The 21,920-nt window shown below is 44.1% G+C and overlaps 1 protein-coding gene and 1 pseudogene across 3 annotated transcripts in view; both read left to right on the forward strand.

Annotated features, from left to right (window-relative positions):
- LOC126187475 (protein slit) overlaps window positions 1-21,920 on the forward strand; it is a 793,364-nt gene that overhangs the window by 146,632 nt on the left and 624,812 nt on the right. The gene's annotated exons all lie outside the window — the stretch shown is intronic.
- Window positions 20,385-20,502, forward strand: LOC126189225 (5S ribosomal RNA; annotated as a pseudogene).

Consider the following 21,920-nt stretch of genomic DNA (forward strand, 5'->3'; position numbering starts at 1 on the left):
ATTCTTCTCTATGTGCGTAACAGATTGGTAGCTTGTATTAATGTTTTTCGCAGATCAGACCGTGTCAAAACAAATTACTACTGGAGCTTTGGAGGATTAACACTATCGTCTTCTCCAGGAGATGACTGCCTGCTGGAGTCGAAGACTGCTTTCTTTATAGTGGTACTCAAGCTGGTCATTGGTCGGGTGACCCTGCTTGAAATTCCAACTTCTATTGGCGGTGGCGTAACTTTGGAGGACTGGATTCGCATGCGCAAACGTAAGAAATCGGTTACAGAGGACACAGAATTGAAGACCATGATCACTCGAGTTCTGAGTTGAAACGCCTTAAGAATGTGATCAGGGAAAACGCATACAAGCGTCATCAAATCAGGGCTGCATTTGGTGGTAAACGCAGACGGCAGACCCGTTCAGCCAAAATAAGAACACAAACCCACAACATTACTCCGATTCTGCAGGACGACCTCAAGCAAAATTGGGAGCGTATTATTTAAATATGGTATTAGACCAGTATTCTTGCCTCCACAGAAAATTTGTTACTTCGAGTGCAAGACAACCTGGATTTGCAGAGTTTCTGGTTTCTACACTTATGAATGTGGCAAAAATTACGTAGGGCAGACAATCCGTTGACCGCTACACTGAACACAGATGGCACGTAAAGTACATAAATTGTGTAACTTAATTGCAGATGACAATATTTGACAGCTGTAAAGCCTCACCTCATCACAGGTCTAAGCACATAAATCTTGAGAAATCGCCGATAGACTGACAGAGCATTGCGGGAAGACTACTTTGAAATAATGAAGATCTTCTTCTATGTATCAACCTATTGGGATTCTGTAACATAAGAAGCGATAGAAATTCGCATGTGCAATAAAAACTTTAACAGAGATGAAGGTTGCAATCTGAGTGGTGCCTGCAGACGAGAAGCTAAGAGGCATTATCTCAAAAGAAGTTAAAGAATAAATCCTAACCCTTAGGAGCACTTATCACTGAGGCTATACGATATGCAATGTGACTCATGATTCGACACAGAAGCAACCCGCATTGGTGGAGTGAATAGAAACATAGTTGAAACGACTTAACTGGTTCACACTGGGAAGACAGCAATACATCATCTATATGATTCTCTGCTGTATTGCGCGGTGCAGTAATGAGTGCTAGGTAGGTGCTCTACACAACTGCATCGTACGATACACGGGGAAGGAAACTTCAGGTCATCTAATGTGACTACAAAAATTGTTTTATGTAGACCAAATAGTGCCAAGCCGTCTCTGCAGTTATTTCCTCTGTAAAAATTTTACTTTTCGCGTAAAAAAATTAAAAACCACTGTTTTGGGATTCTTGCGTGATCTCCACTACGCAACTCAGTCAAGTCTTCGAAGGAAGCACTTTATAACTCACGACATCCAGAAACAGGTGGCCACAGTATGGCAATATCGATAATTTTTAAGAGGCGCATATAGGGCCTGAAGATGACACATTGAACTGCCGAAACTGTTAGTTCAAAATGGTTCAAATGGCTCTGAGCACTATGGGACTCATCATCTTAGGTCATAAGTCCCCTAGAACTTAGAACTACTTAAACCTAACTAACCTAAGGACATCACACACACCCATGCCCGATGCAGGATTCGAACCTGCGACCGTAGCAGTCCCGCGGTTCCGGACTGCAGCGCCTGAACCGCTAGACCACCGCAGCCGGCAAACTGTTAGTTAAAAGTCACACGGATAACTGTCACGTCACATAACCTTTATTGCAACGTGTTGTGTAGCATTATAGACTGACTCAGTGAGAACTGCACCTTAGGAGAACAGCTCATGCTGAAGGTGGTTTCCAACCTTCTTCCGTTGCTCAACCACAGCCTGGTGCGGAAGGAGACCATACCGCCACTTTGCTGAATGCATGCGAATTCTGCTCTTCAGATGGCGTCACTGCCAATAAAAGAATTCCTAGCGACATCATCCTACCAACGACAAACTTCAATGCCACTACAGAGGAAGCAGACTCCGTTCGCGGCAGTCAGTCATCTCCCGATGAAGAAGATGGTGTTAATCTTCGAAAGCTCGAGTTATAACGCCGACCTCATGCGGTCCGAACTGTACTCCGTTCATCGTAAGAATAAACCTCATGTAAACGTTACACTATATATTCTTCCGGGTTTGCTGGAACCTCATTGGATTTCGGTTCACGTGGAGCAGAAGCCAAGCTGTCTCGAGTACAGTCAAGTACGATAATGATGATGATGATGTTTGGTTTGTGGGGCGCTCAACTGCGTGGTCATCAGTGCCCGTACAAAGTCCCAATTTTTACACAGCCCATTTTCTTTTCACAATGCGATGTAGTCACTCATACAAATGATGATGATGATGATGATGATGATGATGATGATGATGATGATGAAATGATGACATCACAAACACCCCGTCCTCGGGAACCCGTGATGAGGCAGCAGTGCTAGGCCCTAGACAAGTACGATAATGAGGATACGTTTTGTGCTGTGCGTTACGCGTGCATCGACTTAGCGATAATACGTGACAACAGCTTTACCGGCGCATTTAACTTAGAAAGCGCTGGCCAGCCACCTGGTCCAATTAACCTGCAGTGATGTGAAAAGTTGTAGTAAAGGCGTAAAAGGAGACGAGTAGTGAACAATATAGCCTTGAATGTCGTTTAATTTTTGAACAGAAGGAAATATAGGTAAAACTGAGGCGATACGCTTCTCAGGTGACCTGATGGAAAACATAACATGCTCTCGAGTTTAGCTAACATAGTACTGCAATTAAAAACGAGAGTATGAAAACTACGACTTTAACAAGGGCCTTTTTTTTGTATGAGCTATGTGGGGCGTAAAAGCGCAATGCTGGCATTTCACCATGAAGTTATAAATATTCACTGCAAGTATTACAGACAGTCGTTAGTAATCTCTGAACTTCTTCCAAATCGGACTCGGATGATGATGATGATGTTTGGTTTGTGGGGCGCTCAACTGCGTGGTTATCAGCGCCCGTACAATTTCCCAACCTTTGCTCAGTTCGGACTCGGAGGAGTGCGGTACATTTCAGTACTGTAACGTTGATAACGAGGCGATCAGCAACAGAATCCCAAGCCACCAAAAGGTCCACATTTCCTCCTCCTCTTTTATGACGTGCCGTTGTGCATTTCGCCATCGTTCGGCAGTGACGTCTAACAAAGCTTCGTGCATTAAGTTTGGCAGTTTAAATGTCATGTTATTTCTCGCGAAAAATCCTTTAACCTGGCTCCAGATCAATTCTGTTGGGTTCAGATTGCAGTGTTAAAGTGACAAGTACAACAATACAAAAAATGTAGATCATAACTGGTTGTGAACATGCACCCACCATCCCGCCAGATTATCAATCTACGACACTTTTTTTGTTCCGTGTTGTCCGTTGCGTTTGGTCTGGGCGGAAGTCACATGACATCCGTTCAAGCTGATCGTTGATTCCATTACTCAGTTTTTTTTTATTATTATTATTACAGAGGGCCACTGCCTCTCTGACCGAACACGCTGAGCTACCGTGCCGGCACGAGGGTCACGCCACTAATATAACCGAAATACCGTCCCTAAAATTTATTACATTTTGTTTCTCGAAAAATGTCAAAGCTGATTTTTCTCTGTAATGTTGTGAAAATATTAACAACAACTTGTTTCTAGCCATAACAGCGTTGCGCGCGCATTTTTTAGTACGAAGCAGGAAGCAGTGTCATCCATTTACGCGATACATGTGAACAGCGAAACAGAGCACGAGAAGCGCTTACAGAGACTGTGACTGTACACAATTTTTGAAGTAAAAATTACGTGGCTAAATTATGATTAACAAAAGCTTTGATGGCTGTTACTACATCAGAATGTCTTAAGGTTTTATTTACAGGGACATAGTTTTAAGGTATCTAATAAATAAGTCGGAGCTACTTCCATGCGCGGAACAACACCAGTGTACCAGAGCTACGGCTGCTGACCAGTAATCGTGTTTGTGTTTGTTTACATCAGGTTTATTGTTATGGTGAACAGAGTACAGAAGATACACTATTGGACATTAAACTTGCTACACCACGAAGATGACGTGCTACAGACGCGAAATGTAACCGACAGGAAGAAGATGCTGTAATATGCAAATGATTACCTTTTCAGAGCATTCACACAAGGTTGGCGCTGGTGGCGACACCTAGAAATTGCTGACATGACGAAAGTTTCCAACCAATTTCTCATACACAAACAGCAGTTGACCGGCGTTGCCTGGTGAAACGTTGTTGTGATGCCTCGTGTAACGAGGAGAAATGCGTACCATCACGTTTTCGACTTCGATAAAGGTTCGACTGTAGCCTATCGCGATTGGGGTTTATCGTATCGCGACATTGCTGCTTGTGTTGGTCGAGATCCAATGAGTGTTAGCAGAATATGGAATCGGTGGGTTCAGGAGGGTAATACGGAACGCCGTGCTGGATCCCAACGGCCTCGTATCACTAGCAGTCGAGATGACAGGCATCTTATCCACATGGCTGTAACGGATCGTGCTGCCACGTCTCGATCCCTGAGTCAACAGATGGGTACGTTTGCATGACAACAACCATTTGCACGAACAGTTCGACGACGTTTGCAGCAGCATGGACTATCAGCTCGGAGAGCATGGCTGCGGTTACCCTTGACGCTGCATCACAGACAGCAGCGCCTGCGATGGTGTACTCAACGACGAACCTGGGTGCACGAATGGCAAAACGTCATTTGTTCGGATGAATCCAGGTTGTGTTTACATCATGATGGTCGAATCCGTGTTTGGCGACATCGCGGTGAACGAACATTGGAAGCGTGTATTCGTCATCGCCATACTGGCGTATCACCCGGCGTGATGGTATGGGGTGCCATTGGTTACACGTCTCGGTCACCTCTTGTTCGCATTGACGGCACTTGGAACAGTGGACGTTACATTTCAGATGTGTTCCGACCCGTGGCTCTAGCCTTCATTCGATCCCTGCGAAACCCTACATTTCAGCAGGATAATGCACGACCGCATGTTGCAGAACCTGTACGGGCCTTTGTGGATACAGAAAATGTTCGACTGCTGCCCTGGCCAGTACACTCTCCAGATCTCTCACCAATTGAAAACGTCTGGTCAATGGTGGCCGAGCAACTGGCTCGTCACAATCCGCCAGTCCTTACTCTTGATGAACTGTAGTATCGTGTTGAAGCTGCATGGGCAGCTGTACCTGTACACGCCATCCAAGCTCTGTTTGACTCAATGCCCAGGCGTATGAAGGCCGTTATTACGGCCAGAGGTGGTTGTTCTGTGTACTGATTTCTCAGGATCTATGCACCGAAATTGCGTGAAAATGTAATCACATGTCAGTCGTAGTATAAGATATTTGTCCAGTGATTACGCGTTTATCATCTGCATTTCTTCTTGGTGTAGCAATTTTAATGGCCAATAGTGTCATATACGAGGATGACGCCGCGTATAACTTCGATGTCAGACTGGTAGCTGTATTGACAGTCATTTAGGTTAGCTTTTCTCTAAATTCATTTTAGAAAAGCGGAATGAAAAAGGCATTGGAAGGTGTACACAGTGCACGAGTGCGAAAGGCCTTCGGTGGCGTGTGGCAGCGAGCAGCAGTCTGCGGTGGGCAGTGGCCAGTGGCCGGACGGACGTCGCAGGCGGCCCAGTGTCCTGTCCCTGGAGGTCAGGCAGGCAGGCAGCCGCCGTCGCTCTCCAAATATTGACCGGCTCGTTATCTCGGCGGCGACACTCTGAGCGCTAACCGACCCTCCTGGGCAGGCGGCACCGCCATCGGAAGCACCTCGCTGCACTCCGAGGCGCGGCTAAATGGCTGCCGAGTCGAGCAATCTGCACAGCCGGTCCTCTTTCCTCTCCCTTGCTCACCTAAACCAAAAACGCGAAAGTTTAAGCTGTCTGTATGGGCAGTCACGTCGGCCCTACTTTACGGTATGATTATGTTACAAAACGCTGTTGCTAATTACGTCTGAAAACTGCATGGTCGTTAGACAAATAGTCGTAAGACAACACACAACAGACTTGTAACTGTAGGGCCGGCCTTGGTGGCCGAGCGGTTCTAGGCGCTACAGTCTGGAGCCGCGCGACCGCTACGGTCGCAGGTTCGAATCCTACCTCGGGCATGGATGTGTGTGCTGTACTTCGGTTACTTAGGTTGAAGTACTTCTAAGTTCTAGGGGACTGATGACCTCAGATGTTACGTCCCATAGTGCTCAGAGCCATTTAAAATATATAACTGTAGGGGAAATTGACACAGCTCTCCCTAGTCAATAAACAGATTTATAACAGCAAGTACACTTGTTCTAGGCGCTACAGTCTGGAACCGCGCGACCGCTAAGGTCGCAGTTTCGAATCCTGCCTCGGGCATGGACGTGTGTGAATGTCCTTAGATTAGTTATTTTTAAGTAGTTCTAAGTTCTAGGGGACTGATGACCTCAGAAGCTAAGTCTCATAGTGCTCAGAGCCATTTCAACCATTACACTTGTTCTACTGATCTTTGTTAATCTCGAACTAGTTTTCGGCTTATTTGGCCATCTTCAGAAAACGACTGACTAGCGTCTGGAAGGGACACTGGTTCAAAGAAGGGCGGCACGTTTTGTATTATCGCGAAATATGGGAGAGAGTGTCACAGAAATGATAAGGATTTGGCCTGGACAACAATGAAAAGAAAGGCGTTTTTCATTGCGACGGAATCTTCTCACGAAATTCCGTTCACCAACTTTCTCCTCCGATTGCAAAAATATTTTGTTGACACCGACCTACATAGGGAGAAATGATCACCACGATAAAATAAGGGAAATCAGAACTAGTGCGGAAAGATATAGGTGTTCCTTCTTTCCGCTCGCTATACGAGATTGGAATAATAGAGCATTGTGAAGGTGGTCGATGAACCCTCTGGCAGGCAGTTAAATGCGATTTGCAGAGTATCGATGTAGATGTAGATGTACATAGTGGGTGCTGTGAACGTCACGGTATTAGAATGTCTGGGAATTGTGTGGATGATGTTTTTACGGGCGTCTGATGATATATCGCGTCTCATACAGCCTGCACACCAACATGAATAAACGGTTTGTAGCCAGTTCCCCAAATGATTTTAGAAATTTCGATGGAATGTTATCCACCCCTTCTGTCTTATTTGATTTTAAGTCTTGCAAAGCTCTTCTAAATTCTGATTCTAATACTGGATTTACTAGCTCTTTCCTCTTGACTCCTGTTTCTTCTTCTGTGACGTAATCAGGTTAGTCCTCCCCTTCACAGAGCCTTTTCCAGCTCTTTCTCTCCTCTGCATTTAACAGTGGCAGTCCCATTGCACTGTTTAATGTCACTGAAGGTTTTTTGAACTTTCTGTACATTAATGGGGGGAAAGGGGCGTTGATAATGAGCGTTCTATAAAATGATTTGTAATAATTGCTCCTGTTACTATATAGGTCAAGCTGACAGGACGATCCAAATTAGTTATAAAGAATATTTACTAGAAAAGAAGGGTTGTAATGTGCACCAGTCCACATTTCCTGAACATTTACTCCTTATGAATGGAATACACACAACAATGGTGTAATATTCTATAAATATTGTAGATTATTACTCCCCTGTTGTTCGTGTTTCATTCAAATGTACAAAGTATTCTACAAAAACTCGACGGAAGTCAGGCAGTGCAATTTACTGATTAGTAATCATTCCCATAAAGATATAGGTGAAACCGTAATTTTGTGTGAGGAGGTTAAATGGCGAAAGTTTGACTCCCGTGAAGAACTAGAAGTTTTTAAACACACTCTCATTAGTTACGATAAAATGCTAAATTTATCAGCTATAACTTACGAGTGGACAGTCTCTTGAAGATGGTACTTCACACTAGTTAATGTAGTTACAGTTCGGTGGTGGCCTCCAATGGTCATTCATTCACATAAAATTTCTATTTTCATTGTAAAGTATTTTATTTCGTTCTACACTCCTGGAAATTGAAATAAGAACACCGTGAATTCATTGTCCCAGGAAGGGGAAACTTTATTGACACATTCCTGGGGTCAGATACATCACATGATCACACTGACAGAACCACAGGCACATAGACACAGGCAACAGAGCATGCACAATGTCGGCACTAGTACAGTGTATATCCACCTTTCGCAGCAATGCAGGCTGCTATTCTCCCATGGAGACGATCGTAGAGATGCTGGATGTAGTCCTGTGGAACGGCTTGCCATGCCATTTCCACCTGGCGCCTCAGTTGGACCAGCGTCCGTGCTGGACGTGCAGACCGCGTGAGACGACGCTTCATCCAGTCCCAAACATGCTCAATGGGGGACAGATCCGGAGATCTTGCTGGCCAGGGTAGTTGACTTACACCTTCTAGAGCACGTTGGGTGGCACGGGATACATGCGGACGTGCATTGTCCTGTTGGAACAGCAAGTTCCCTTGCCGGTCTAGGAATGGTAGAACGATGGGTTCGATGACGGTTTGGATGTACCGTGCACTATTCAGTGTCCCCTCGACGATCACCAGTGGTGTACAGCCAGTGTAGGAGATCGCTCCCCACACCATGATGCCGGGTGTTGGCCCTGTGTGCCTCGGTCGTATGCAGTCCTGATTGTGGCGCTCACCTGCACGGCGCCAAACACGCATACGACCATCATTGGCACCAAGGCAGAAGCGACTCTCATCGCTGAAGACGACACGTCTCCATTCGTCCCTCCATTCACGCCTGTCGCGATACCACTGGAGGCGGGCTGCACGATGTTGGGGCGTGAGCGGAAGACGGCCTAACGGTGTGCGGGACCGTAGCCCAGCTTCATGGAGACGGTTGCGAATGGTCCTCGCCGATACCCCAGGAGCAACAGTGTCCCTAATTTGCTGGGAAGTGGCGGTGCGGTCCCCTACGGCACTGCGTAGGATCCTACGGTCTTGGCGTGCATCCGTGCGTCGCTGCGGTCCGGTCCCAGGTGGACGGGCAGGTGCACCTTCCGCCGACCACTGGCGACAACATCGATGTACTGTCGAGACCTCACGCCCCACGTGTTGAGCAATTCGGCGGTACGTCCACCCGGCCTCCCGCATGCCCACTATACGCCCTCGCTCAAAGTCCGTCAACTGCACATACGGTTCACGTCCACGCTGTCGCGGCATGCTACCAGTGTTAAAGACTGCGATGGAGCTCCGTATGCCACGGCAAACTGGCTGACACTGACGGCGGCGGTGCACAAATGCTGCGCAGCTAGCGCCATTCGACGGCCAACACCGCGGTTCCTGGTGTGTCCGCTGTGCCGTGCGTGTGATCATTGCTTGTACAGCCCTCTCGCAGTGTCCGGAGCAAGTATGGTGGGTCTGACACACCGGTGTCAATGTGTTCTTTTTTCCATTTCCAGGAGTGTATTTATCCTACTTTTTACTGGTATATTTCACTTTTAAAATTTTCCCTCCTCCTCCCTACCTCCCAGCTTCCCCCGATTTTTCTACCTAAAAACTTTTCTCAGTTTCTTTTTGGTATAACGTGGTGATTGATAGTTTAACTTTGCCTGTTTGCTATGCGCTCATGTTTTCGCGCAAATGCGCCACCTACCCATGTTTCCTATTACGTGCACTGCGACAACTTTGTCAGCCGCCGCATGGCATCAGCCACACACTGGCTATTGCGCTGCCGTTTAATTCCATGTGCATTCTAATGTGAAGACTTTTACGCTTTTTATCTAAAGCGAGAATGCTTTTAATCGCTTTTATTTGATTTTTCTGATTGGCACACATTCTATGTTACTAGATAAGAGTTTCTTCGCTCTGAAATTTGTCCTCGCAAGTGTGTGATATTACGTCCATGTACTTCTGAAAACACGATGTTACTATTGCTGAAACCATAGTCAGTGGTTGTTAACAACCCTTTATACCTGCAACCGATAGGCTGATTTTCTGAAATCATTCGTCTAATTGTAATTAGTGAGGGAGAAATTTCTGAGAATACACGTTTGGATTACAGCATTGTATGGCAATGAAACATGGACTGTAGGAAAACCGGAGCAGAAGAGAATCGAAGACTTTGAGATGTGGTCGTGCAGAAGAATATTGAAAATTTGATGGATTCATAAGGGAAGAAATAAGGGTTTCTCCGTAGAATCGGCGAGGAAAGGAATAGATGGAAAACATGGATAAGATGAAGTGACAGGATGATAGGACATCTGTTAAGATTGGAGGGAATAATTTCCTGGTAACAGAGGTGTAGAGGAAGTCAGAGATTGGAATACATCCGGCAAATAATTGAGGACGTAGTTTGCAACTGCTGCTCTGAGATGGAAAAGGTTGGCACAGGAGAGGAATTCGCATCAAACTACATGAAGGCTGACGACGCAAAAAAGAGATGGATGAGCACTTTGTCCTCTTTTCTGGTAATAAATATAATTTTTAGTAACGTTAACAGGAAAGGCAACGTCAGGATACGTTCCTCTTTCAATTCTGGAAGTGCCTTAACCCTTTGACTATCAGTTTTATTTAAAAAAAATATGAATGTATGGTTATTTTAATTACTGTCTTGGAGGTAACAATATGAAAAGAATATTTGCCGCCGATTCGCTGTCCAACGGGGTTGGTTGGATTGGGAGATGGAGGGATATGACGTATAGGATTATATGTAAATACCTCCAGGGTTTGAGAACAGACTGCGCAAAAACTACAAGAAAAATGAAACAGGCACACATCACTGGACAGACCATCTGTCCACGTTCGTAATTCACTCTACACGTTCTCAATATTAGCTTCGTCTGTGACGTGGCAAGCGCCAAATTGTGGGTGCAAGTGGTTCACATGACGTGTCTGGCAAGGCGCCAAGGCTGTCCAAATGGCTTTAAGCACCATGGGACTTAACATCAGAGAACATCAGTCCCCTAGACTTAGAACTGCTTAAACCTAACTAACCTAAGGACATCACACACATCCATGCCCGAGACAGGATTCGAACCTGCGACCGTAGCAGCAGCGCGGTTCCGGACTGAAGCGTCTAGAACCGCTCGGCCACATCGGCCGGCTAAGGCTGTCCACTTTGCGAATCTGCTAACTCGGTTGCCTATCGCAGGTGCGAACTAATGCGATGTGACAATACGGAGACGGGGGTTAACGATGAAACTTTAGGAAAGCACAACCTACAGGTGCAATCTGTACGTATAAGAATTCTGATGATCAGTATCAGCCTTCCATTACCAGAAGAGCACTGATAATCAGCAATAACATGCAAGAGACGGACTGGGTGGCCGAGCGGTTCTAGGCGCTACAGTCTGGAACCGCGCGACCGCTACGGTCACAGGTTCGAATCCTGCCTCGGGCATGGATGTGTGTGATATCCTTAGGTTAGTTAGGTTTAAGTAGTTCTAAGTTATAGGGGAATGATGACCTCAGAAGTTAAGTCCCATAGCGCTCAGAGCCATTTGAACCATTTGAACATGCAGGAAATTCCAGCTGGTTCTCTGATAACTTATCGTGGGACACTTACAGGGGATGGTCAAAATAATGTGAAGACATGTACCTACTTGGAAATCGTTTATTAATAAGGGATTGGACCCCCATATTCCCGCAATACAGCTACGACTCTTCTTGGAGTACTTCCATATAATGAATGTTTAATCTCCAGTGGAATGTTACGCCACTCTTCGATCAGAAACTCTTCTAACTCCTGTAATGTCGAGGAAAATGGAAACCTGCTCCAGAGTCTGCGCTCCAATATGGCCCTCAAGGTTCGATAATGTTCAAGTCCGGGGAATGTGCTGGCTAGGGAAGACGCTGCAGTTTAGTTGCATGCTTCTCATACCACGATTGTACTGTGTGAAATGGTGCATTATCGTCCTGAAATATGGCATCATTGGTGGGAATCAACATTTGAATCATGAGGTGCATCTGATCACCGAAAACGTTCACATAATTGTTTGCTGTAACACGGCCTGTGACAGTAATGATGGGACCAGCAGAATACCATGATATGGCTGCCCATACCACCACACTTCCACCTCCGTGCTTAACCGTTGGAATCAAGGAATCAATGTTGTAGGGTTATTTTGGCGTTCTCCAGACGTAAACCCGGTCCAGGGTTGGAAATAACGAAAACGTTCACACGTCGGACCATATAACGTGTTTCCACTGATCAGTCGTCCAGGATTTACGCTCCTGCCACCATGTTTTACGCTTCTTTGAGGTGGTTGTCGTCACTAATGGTTTCGGTATAACAGCTCGTCCATGAATATTCGCTTTATGGATTGTGTCGATAGATTCGGGGTCTCAAAGATGGCTATTGGCTCTGCAGTTACTTTAGCAGCCGTGATTTTGTGTTGTTCTGATACAATTTGTGTCAGCGTACGACGATCTTTGTCATTTAGTTTTGATTTGCGTCCATTGTTACGTTTACACAATGACGTCTTTCCATGTTTTGTGTAGACTAACATGACTGTTGAAACCGTTTCTCTTGAAACATTCAATAAGTTGGCTGTCATGGTTACTGAAGCTCCAGCTGAAGGGGCCCCCACTACCTGCCCTCTTTGGAACTCTGTTAGATCTTTCATTGCACGTCGACCTCGGTCTCTGAACGCAAATATGAAGCTTGCACTACTCGTAAACAACCTGCACTGGTGCCCTAGTCCTTACTGAGCACGCTCAGTCCAGCGCGACACGTGCCTTACCTGCATTGTTGACCGTCGACCACAACCATCCCAGTTCTACCACTGTTCACGTTATACAGCGTTATTACAAATGATTGAAGCGATTTCACAGCTCTACAATAACTTTATTATTTGAGATATTTTCACAATGCTTTGCACACACATACAAAAGATCAAAAAGTTTTTTTAGGCATTCAGAAATGTTGGATATGTGCCCCTTTAGTGATTCGGCAGACATCAAGCCGATAATCAAGTTCCTCCCACACTCGGCGCAGCATGTCCCCATCAATGAGTTCGAAACGGTAAGGCTTCTGCTTTAGCCTTTTCCGTAAGATTTTCCAAACCGTCGGCTGTGGTACGTTTAGCCCCTGCTTGCTTTATTCGCCGACTTCCGCGGGCTACGGGTGAAACTTGCCCGCACGCGTTCAACCGTTTCTTCGCTCACTGCAGGCCGACCCGTTGATTTCCCCTTACAGAGGCATCCATAAGCTGTAAACTGCGCATACCATCGCCGAATGGAGTTAGCAGTTGGTGGATCTTTGTTGAACTTCGTCCTGAAGTGTCGTTGCACTGTTATGACTGACTGATGTGAGTGCATTTCAAGCACGACATACGCATTCTCGGCTCCTGTCGCCGTTTTGTCTCACTACGCTCTCGAACGCTCTGGCGGCAGAAACCTGAAGTGCGGCTTCAGCCGAACAAAACTTTATGAGTTTTTCTACGTATCTGTAGTGTGTCGTGACCATATGTCAATGAATGGAGCTACAGTGAATTTATGAAATCGCTTCAATCATTTGTAATAGCCCTGTATTTCCTATCCCCCGTACGTCCCGACGGTAGTTTGCTAGCGCCAGCAGTGTTGGACAGGCGGAATCCTGTGTACCGATGTCTGACCGCTGGCGGTCCTTGGGCAGCCACAGAGGAGTCGCCGCGCAGCCTATCTGTCCTTTACGGCCCGGCCTGCCATTTATCTTAGGCGTGTCCTCCCACGCCTATCTGGCGCGGCTTTACGGCGCCCCATAACCGAACGGCTGCGGCAGCAGTCGAGCCCTTCGATAAGGGGTCAGTCGCTTCTCGTCCTCCGAGCCTCGCCTGTCGATCACGCGTCCACTCGAGCCCGCTCTCCGATAGACAACTTGACATCACACACCAGAGTCCCGCAAATCCTGTCAAGTTTCACCAGTCTGGAAGAAAGTGGATCCTGCAACACGTGGAAAGTCGTAGGCATCTACCCACTTATTTCCGAAGTTGGCAGCCATGGCTCGCAATTCAGTTGCGGTGTTATTAGATTTTATCGTGAGGTCAGCGCAAGTTGCATTCGAGAGGCCTCCAGCAAATATTCCTGTTCCTCTCCGTTTGTGGTGAGCACGATTTGGCCATTACTGTCGTGTCTGACGCTAGTGAACAATATACTGGTGTATAAAAGCCAGTGTCCTGACTGACTCATCAACGCGCAGCCCGTACTGCTGAAGATAGAAATATCAGAATTGGAGAGAGTGTTTATTTTACACTGTAAGCATCGTTTAAGAAGAAACTTTTCGCAATTCCACCTCTAAAGGGGTGAAACAGGTGGTGAAAAGTTTTTTTGAAAATATTTCGCTGTTAATGCAATTTTGAAGCTAGAACTACGAAGGCTGGTATTTAGTTACAATACTTTATCTTGGAACTCTTCCATGTGGTCCGTGTTTGCATAGAAAAACAAGGATATCAGAAATTAAGTCCGCTTTGATGCAAAACACCTTGTTATTTGTTCACTTATTTATTTTCCCAAACTAGTTTCGGCGACAAATATCACCATCATCAGTGGGTTTTTTAAAATCTAAAACATGCAAAAATAGCATAGTTATACAGACACAGTAACACATTATTAAATTTTTATTGTACGTTTTTTTGAAATATTATTTTCTATGGATACTTTCATACTGCCTTATTTATTGTATGTTATGACATGTTTTTAAGAATTATTCCCACTGTTTGCGGCATATCTTCTGTTCTTTTTTCCTGTTGCCGCGTACAGAATCAGCTAAATGCCGTCCAACGAACATGAGTACACGAATAACTAATTAACAGCCCAGTACACACTAAAACTGGCTTCCACAACACTACTGCAACTCCAAGTGTATATTGCTGACATACGAAGTTCACCTTTTAGTATTTGTTTACTAAGAGATGCTCACACAGTTGCAGATGACATGATGTAAGCTGAGAAAAAAATGGCAACAGAAAAAAGCACAGAAAATATGCCGCAAACAGCGAGAATAATTCTTAAAAACAAGGCATAACATACAATATATAAGGTAGTATGAAAGTATCCATAGGAAACTATATAAAAAAAAGAACAGTAAAAATGTAATAATGTGTTACTGTGTTTGTATAACTATACTACTTTCTCCATGTTTTAGATTAAAAAAAAAACACTGATGATGTTGATATGTGCCACCGAAACTAAACTGGGAAAATAAATAAGTAAATAAATAACAGTGTTGTGCAGCAAGGCGGTCTTAATTTCTGATATTGTTGGTATTTAGTTCCTCGGTATTTCAGCGTTTTTGGAAATTTAGTCCCAACGGTGTTGAAATAGTTCGCGAATGTTCTTTTGAAAACATATCATTTTTAAAGAAGTACTAAAGTACTTTTAAAGCTGTGTCTATGACAATTGGTATGTAACTTCTCAGTTGGAAATTAAAAAAAAAAAAATACGTGTTTCAGTGTTCTTGGAAATCCAACCCCTAATGAGGTGAAAAAGGAGATGGAAGTTTTATCGAAATATTTCATTATTAAAGCACTTTCGAAGCTAAATCTATGAGGATTTGTATTTGGTTTCTCAGTTAGAAATAAAACAAATACATATTTCAGTGTTTTTGGGAAATTCAGCCCTAAGGGGTTCAAATGGGGAATAAAATTTTTACGAAAATATTTCGTTATATTAAAACGGTTTTAAAGCTGAATCTATGAAAATCTATATTTGACTTCTAAAGAAATACGTATTACGGAATGAAAGTATCTTTGGAAATAACAGCACAAGTACTGAAAAGGCAGGATTAATAGAGACCTCCGACTGTAGCTGCTTGAATCGCTTTTTGGTCAGAGGTAAATTCGGAAAAGACCATGCTTTTATGGTCGTAATTAGCACAGAAAGTTTAGAAGACGTTGCAATTTGTGAACAAAAAATCCATTAAAATAAAAAAAATTTAAAAAAATCTGTGCAGACCTCACGTCAACGCGAGCGAAGCAGCGGGCGCTAAGCTAACCTGTTACAAACCGTGTCGTTTTAAAGTGGATAACGATACAGCACTATTCCAATAAGTTGAGGATACCATGAAATAATCATTTCTGCGTCGAGTAAAACATGATAATTTATAGTATGGCTCTGTGAATATGTTAATACCAATTATACCGACGCTTTGAATGAGTGACATATATTAGTGAACTGAACTGTAACAATGCAAAGAAAAGCTATCACGGAATTAAGTATATTATCACAAAGTTAAAGTAAAAGGGGCACGGAATTAGGTATGATATGAGGAGCACTCAATAAGTAACGCAACACATTTCTTTTCCTCGGCCAATTTCTGTTAAAAAATGAGGCATTTCTGTGGGGCATCGAGGAATACTCCTTGCTTCAGCCCCTATAGTTCCACGAAGTGCCGACAGGTAGGGCGCTATATGTGACATTCAAAATGGCGTCTGTAACAGAGGAGCTTTCCAAGCAGAGAGCTGTCAAATAAGTAAGGTGGCTTAAGGCCGTCGCATTGAACGGAGCTATGTTGAAATACAGGGTTTTATAGCCAAAAGAGTGGGGAATCTTGACGACAACCGACCTAATTTCAGAAAAAAATGTATTGCATTACTTATGAACGCCCCTCGTGTAACGAGATTAGGTAAAATGACCGATTCTTTCACTGAATTGTATTACTTCAACAATTTCGCGTTTCTTGATTGTTCTTCGAGGATTAGTAGAGCACTGTGTTAGTTTCCTCTGCGTAAATACGAAATTTCTTGGTTTAGTTATTGTTTTGTTTTTCTTATTTGCAGTTCGTAATATTACGATGCTAGGCAGGTTTACCTGCATGAATCTTTCATTGAGCCGGAAAGAGAGAATTTATAAGTACGAGGGTTGCCCAGAAGGTAATGAACCACTTTTTTTTTCTCAGCCGAAAACAATGCTACGAATAGGAAACGTTGCATATGTATTATTTGAAGTCTCCTGAGTGAACGCGCCAAGTTTCCGTCACTTCCGACAGATAACGTAGCTGCAGGACAGTTTTAAAATGGCGTCTGAAGCTGATGGACATTTTTATTTTAATCGAATTTTTTTGTTCAGAAATTGCAACGTCTTTTGAACTTTGCATGCTAACTACGACCATAGAAGCATGGTCTTTTCCGAATTTACCTCTGACTAAAAAGTGATTCAGGCAGCTACAGGTGGAGGTCTCTATTAATCCCGCCTTTTCAGTAATTGTGCTAATATTTCCAAAGAAACTTTCATTCCGTAATACATATTTGTTTAGAATTTAAATACAGATTTTCAAGGATTCAGCTTTAAAACCGTTTTAATATAGCGAAATATTTTCGTAAAAATTTTTATTCCGCATTGAACCTCGTTAGGGCTGAATTTCCGAAAAACTCTGAAACACTTATTTGTTTTACTCCTAATTGTAAAACGAAATACAAATCCTCATAGATTTAGCTTCGAAAGTGCTTTGATGATGAAATATTACAAGCAACGTGCCGTCATTTATGTTCTCACTGTAGAGAAAGAAACTGTACTGTATGGAATATTCACAAAAGCTTGCACAAAGTCTATGGAGCATCTGCCATCGACAGAAGTACAGTTAGTCATTGGGCACGGAGGGTGAGGTCATCAGAAGGCGGTTCGACGGAGCTCCACGATTTGCAGCGATCGGGGAGACCATCCACGCCTGTCCCACTTACATGTTGCAGCGAGCTGGTGTTGTCATTCGCGAGGACAGAAGCATTACGTGGAAGACATTTTGAGCACGATGAGGTGGTGATTCACACAGTGAAGCACTGGTTCCTCCACAGGAACAAGGATTGATACCGATAGGGCGTAGATGCCCTTGTTTCGCGCTGGAGGAAGACCGTAGAGCGGAATGGAGATTACATGGTGTGTAGACAATACACCATTCGTTCGCGTGTGTAATTCTCATTATGTTCAATAAAGAACTGTTGAAGAAAAACATGCGGTGCATTACTTTCTGGGTAACCCTCATAGGAAGATACTACTCATAAAGAATGTATGGGTTGCTGCTCTGTCTCTCCACTACGGAGGCAGCTGTCAATTTAACCGGATGTTCCTGCACTAGTTCGACACGCCCTGTATTTGCAGCGTTTCCCGACATCGCGATTTGGCCGGCTTTGTGCGTACATCTGTCGGCGGCGTCAACCAGCCAGCGCCGTGCATCCCAAATGAGCAGCCGCCCTGCGATTCCCCCCTCTTAATTGCTGGCCTTTTGTAAGCCATTATTATTTCGACGATTGCCAGATGGCGGAACAATGGCGGGGCCATCGACTTGGCTGACACGGCGGCCTGGCGCTCTCTAACGACGCGTTGACAAGTGGGCGGCAACTGCGCCCCGCGCGGCGCGATTGTTTCCGCATCCGCGTGGCGCCCTCCATGTCGAGTGGCGCCACTGACTGCCACTCTCGGATAAGCCGCGTGGCGGCGCCACCGCTAACTGAGCACTTGAAATCTTAAGGGGCTCCGGAAAGGCTCAAAATCATGAAAAGTTCAATTTTTACTTTTTTGCGTTTTTTGAATCTGCAGACTATTACCTTTTAATAGATATATAATTTATTCAATTCCGAAAACTACAACTATTTTTAATTTTTTTTTGAAATGTGTTCTACATGGGCGTGACCCATTGTGGGGCTGCTAAACTGCTGTCACATGGTGTTATTATTAACGTCCGTGTCCATCAGGTACATTTTAGTGATGTGAGATAAAGTATGTGTTGTGGCTAACCTGTGATGGTTCAATATATATTGCTGGTGTGATTGTCGATTGTTTCATGTTTATTTACTCTGTCGTTATCTCGAAAATATTCGTAATTAATTCTGTTTCTTGAGTCTCTGTTTTGTTGAAGTATAATAATGAGTAAAAGTAAAGTTATTAGAAATCCTCTGAAATCTTTTAAGAAAAGGAGAAATGTTGGAAAGCCAAGTATAGGAATGAAGATAGGTTCTAACATGGTACGAGCGATGCTTGCTTTAGACAAGGAACGCCTTCGGGCTGCAGACAGGGCTGTAAAGAGTCTAGAAATACAAGCAAGAGTAAACAGGAGGAGGAACAAGACGAAGCTGGAGGAGGAGTTTGCAGAGGATGAAGATAATCCATCCTATGGACCTGGAATGCACTAAAAAGTTAATCCGATCTTTGTCGCTCGATTCCCAAAACTTTTATTTTCTCATACTAATTACATGTTTTCTAAGGAACTTCCAAACATATTTGTTTCAAACTTTCAGTAAATGTTACACAGTACCTTCTGCATAATTTAACACAGCCTTTTTCCAAAAAAACTGTATATTTTTGAATATATAAATAAAAAATTGCAAAAAAATGTTGTGAATTTTCATTACAATTGAAAAAAATCATCTTTAATAACTGAACTAAAATTTTGTAAAATCCCTGTGTTAAGTTGTAGCCCATATTCCAATAAATAATCTGTAAAAAGTTCAACTTCCTACCTCAAATACTTTGTGAGGAAAGATGTAATTTATAAGCGTTATTTTAACATTGCAAGTATAGGGCGTTCCGAAGCCCCTTAATACGCCCATTGACGCCTTACGTCCACGCTACTTTTACCTACTTGGTGTAGATACATGAGCTCATGATCTGGTAGCCTAAAGAGAGTTGTATACGACATTCCATGTTAGAGCTCATTTTATTACTTCTCTTCAAATCACATTAATCATGTAATTCAAACACAGCAACAGAACGTACCAGCGTGACTTCAAACACTTTGTTACAGGAAATGTTCAAAACGTCCTCCGTTAGCGAGGATACATGCATCCACCCTCCGTCGCATGGAATCCCTGAAGCGCTGATGCAGCCCTGGAGAATGGCGTACTGTATCACAGCCGTCCACAATACGAGCACGAAGAGTCTCTACATTTGGTACCGGGGTTGCGTAGACAAGAGCTTTCAAATGCCACCATAAATGAAAGGCAAGAGGGTTGAGGTCAGGAGAGCCTTGAGGCCACGGAATTGGTCCGCCTCTACCAATCCATCGGTCACCAAATCTGTTGTTCAGAAGCGTACGAAAACTTCGACTGAAATGTGTAGGAGCTCCATCGTGCATGAACCACATGTTGTGTCATACTTGTAAAGGCACATGTTCTAGCAGCACAGGTAGAGTATCCCGTATGAAATCACGATAACGTACTCCATTGAGCGTAGGTGGAAGAACAAAACTAAAATGAGCTCTAACATGGAAATTAAGCGTTTCCGGACGCTCCACATAACATCTTTTCTTTATTTGTGTGTTTCCTGAAAGTTTGGTCGTACCTTTTTGTAACACCCTGTATGAAAACTGATTGAATTTTCTCATTATGAGAAGATGGAAGGAGCGATCTGTTTAGGTGTCAAAAACATTCAACAGCCAAAATCGGATAAACATTTCTTTAACTAAGACAACCAGTTTCGACAGACTTTGCTGTCATCTTCAGATCTTAAATATTTTTATTATGAGATGTTTTCATTTTACGTTGTCAACGGCCTTGCCGCAGTGATTACACCGGTTCCCGTGAGATCACCGAAGTTAAGCGTTGTCGGGCACGGTCAGCACTTGGATGGGTGACCATCCAGGCCGCTATGCGCTGTTGCCATTTTTCGGGGTGCACTCAGCCTCGTGATGCCAATTGAGGAGCTACTTGACTGAATAATAGCGGCTCCGGTCAAGAATACCATCATAAAGACCAGGAGAGCGGTGTGCTGACCCCACGCCCCTCCTATCCGCATGCTTCACCGAGGATGACACGGCGGTCGGATGGTCCCGGTAGGCCCCTTGTGGCCTGAAGACAGAGTGCTTTATTTCCATTTTACGTTGGACCTCACGCCTAAAGATGTAATGTGGATAAAAATCAGCACATTACAAAACGTTTGTTTCGTTGTGACATACCTTTTACTATAATGTGCTGATTTTTATTCACATGACACCCTGGTGTCAGGTCCAACGTAAAATGAACACATTTCGAAACAAAAAAGGATTTTTTAAGACCAGAAAATAATAGCAAAGTCTGTCGAAACCGGTTGTGTTAAGAAATATCTATGCGATCTAGGCTGTTGAATGTTTTTAGTAAGTGAAAACTCTTAAAGCTTTTTCAACAAAATCATTATTAACATTCTACATCTTGATTCTACGTGTTCACATATTTATTTCTCAGCCGAGCGGTTCTAGGCGCTTCAGTCCGGAACCGCGCGACTGCTACGGTCGCAGGTTCGAATCCTGCCTCGGGCATGGATGTGTGTGATGTCCTTAGGTTAGTTAGGTTTAAGTAGTTCTTAGTTCTAGGGGACTGATGACCTCAGATGTTAAGTCCCATAGTGCTCGTCGGTTGCCGTACTCGGTCGTCCGCTCCGGGCAATGTTATACACGTTGATGCTAGCGCCATCGTTTCCATCATTACGACCGTCAACAACCCAACGTCATACATTATCGAGCTTTCATTCTTCTATGGATTTCAAATGAACACACGTTTTCTGCGGTTAACAACTCGATTACAGCACGCTGTATCTGACACACCGACATAGTTACGTCACACACCGCCATGTTACACGCTATAATCCCGATCCTTCTAGCGGCAGAGGGTTGCAACTTGCCCCAGCGAAGCGGGGAAGTCGAGCGAGTACTAACAAGGGAACCTCCCCATCGCAGCCCCCTCAGATTTAGTTAAAAGTTGGCACAGTGGGTAGGCCTTGAAAAAACTGAACACAGATCAATCGAGAAAACAGGAAGAAGTTGTGTGGAACTATGAAAAAAAAGCAAAATATACAAACTGAGTAGTCCATGTGAAGATACGCTAAGCAAGAACGTATAAGTTCAGGAGCGCCGTGGTTCCGTGGTGAGCGTGCGGAGCTGCGCAACGAAAGGTCCTTGGTTCAAGTCTGCCTCCGAGTGAAAAGTTTAATTTTTTAGTTTCAGACAGTTATTATCTGACGTGTTTTCCTGTGGAGGAATCGGTTGACGTATGACCTTGCGATCTAATATTTTCGGTTCCCATTGGAGAGGCACGTCCTTTCGTCT

Source organism: Schistocerca cancellata, chromosome 5, assembly GCF_023864275.1.
Source record: "Schistocerca cancellata isolate TAMUIC-IGC-003103 chromosome 5, iqSchCanc2.1, whole genome shotgun sequence".
In the NCBI taxonomy this organism is placed as follows: Eukaryota; Metazoa; Arthropoda; class Insecta; order Orthoptera; family Acrididae; genus Schistocerca; species Schistocerca cancellata.